The sequence below is a fragment of the Anarrhichthys ocellatus genome, unplaced genomic scaffold (assembly GCF_004355925.1).
Source record: "Anarrhichthys ocellatus isolate YVR2014 unplaced genomic scaffold, GSC_Weel_1.0 scaffold80, whole genome shotgun sequence".
In the NCBI taxonomy this organism is placed as follows: Eukaryota; Metazoa; Chordata; class Actinopteri; order Perciformes; family Anarhichadidae; genus Anarrhichthys; species Anarrhichthys ocellatus.
In genome coordinates, this window is record NW_022280110.1 from 887,088 (window position 1) to 889,317 (window position 2,230).

The following is a 2,230-nucleotide window of genomic DNA, read 5'->3' on the forward strand; positions in this document are numbered from 1 at the left end:
CCCCCCCCCCCCCCCCCCCCCCCCCAGCGGTGTCACGGACGCAGCTGTCATGAACAGAATTCACACGCTCCCGATTGCACGATGAGCAACTGTCATCTGGACCCCCAAGAGTACATACCCTAAATCTGTGAGCATCTGTGTGGATACTTTTTATTTTAACACTTTTGTTTTTTAGCTCATGCCAAGCAGCGAAGTGTTGTTCTGTCCACAATCGATTGACGTCACGCTGCCTTGACAGAAGACCTTTGAACTCTGAGAACATTTTTAGTGTTGTTTAGCAATAAGGTGGTATTTCAGTATGTGTCCTCCGTCTTTGATCTCAGCTAAATTAAACAAAAATGTTTTTGTATGGTATATTTTTTTTTTCAGTGTATTGATTAGAATTATGTTATGATGCATATACCAGAGACCATGATGGTGATATTAAATCGTTCTTAGCCCGTTGTCCTACCTGTCTGGATCCAACATGTTAACAGACTCTTTAAAGCATATTGCTGACTTGCAACTGGGAACCAAACAGGAGCCAACTGGGGCCACAGTTCAAGTGTTGCCATGCTGTGGCATTAGACGACTGCTGAACTCAGACTAAATAAGTGGGTGGAAGAACACCCAAGGTTTGCACTGGGTGTTGTTCTTCTCAGTCCTGTAAATTCCCAGCCACAGGCGCAGACATAGCATTCCTCAGTAGTCACTGAATTTATGGGTTTGTGGGATGGGGGCAGTGGTCTGTTTTTGTAAATAAAGTTGTTTCTTTGTGTGTTATAATGCCATGTGTTTGTGTCATTTCCTGCCACTGTGTGTGTGAGAGAACCATCGCTTAGCCAAAGGATTCATGTCTGCATTTGTCTCAATCAAATGAAGACATTAGAGATCCAATATAACCTTTTGTGAGTTGTCATTGTTTCTGCATTGGAACAGTATTTATGCTGTTTTGGTTAAAAGTGAAATTGTGTAAATTTGACTGGTTTGATTTTTGTCTTTACAGGCAGAACAACCACGTAATTTGTGCTGTCTGAAAACACCCAAATTCCTCTAAATTCATGCGGTGCATCTGTAACAAACGGGCTCAACAGTTAAAATGTGCTGAAGTGGACAAACGCTTCAGTGAGATTAGCCAATCAGGTCCAGTTGGGATATGTTCGTTTGAGTTAAGAGGTTATTATGAAAACTAAAAGGTTGAGATTTTCTTTTCAATCGTTTTTTTAAAATATGGCCAACAGAACAGCGCCCTGCAGTGACTTTCATCCAGAAGATGTGCTCCTCATTTTAAGTCCACAGGGAAAGCAACATCTGGATCTATTAGAATGTCCATCCAGGAAAATTATGGTTTCGCCAGTTGCTGGATAGCAGCCAAACAATGTACTCCAGTAGAAGTACTGTTACTTTACAAAAAACAACTCAATGAGTGTTGAGTAAGAGTACAAAATAATAAAAAGTCACCAGCAAACTACTCGTCTGCAGAAGGTAGCCCATCTGATCTTAGACTGACGTGAACGTTATGGGTCGTTAACGTGTTCGGTCTAAAAATCACCGCGAGGGGAAACGCCGGCCGTAGGCCACCGCTTTGCTGCCTTGAACGTGGGGTCACGTGGACCTGTGGCGGCGGTGACGTGACCGAGCGCCAGCACACCAGGGGCCATCAGAATGACAGTAAAAAAGTACATGGGGGAAAATGAAACATACATGAAAAAGACAGCCTATAAAACGTTCACAGTATATACAGCAGTGTATACTTTATTGCATGTCTGGCCACCAATCACGATTTAACGGTAATCAGCCAACTGTGTGTGTGCTGCCTCTGGTCTGACTCTAAGCACATTCAACAGACACTTAACTCAATCATGGTTTTTGTCACACAGTAGAATAACAAACTCTCTGCTTGTTGACCCATCAAGCTGATTTGTCAAGAGATGTACAAGTCTAATGCATAACACAATACAAGAAAAAGGTGTTGAAAAAAGTTGAATACAATTACTCCCAACCTCTTAAAAAAAGACATCGACACTTCAGACACTTGGAGTGGTCGAGATATAGTTCCCTCGGGACCCCAGCCAAACCATCTTGCACCTGCACATAACGAATAGTGCTTGAGGAGGATTTAAGTGTATCAATGTAGCTGTTGTCCTTAACAAAGACATGCTCTCTGCCCACAGCCCAGCAGGAGAATGGTGCTGGGCTGACTTTGTTTGTGTGTGATGTGTAATTTGCACAATGTGCCCATCTATAATAT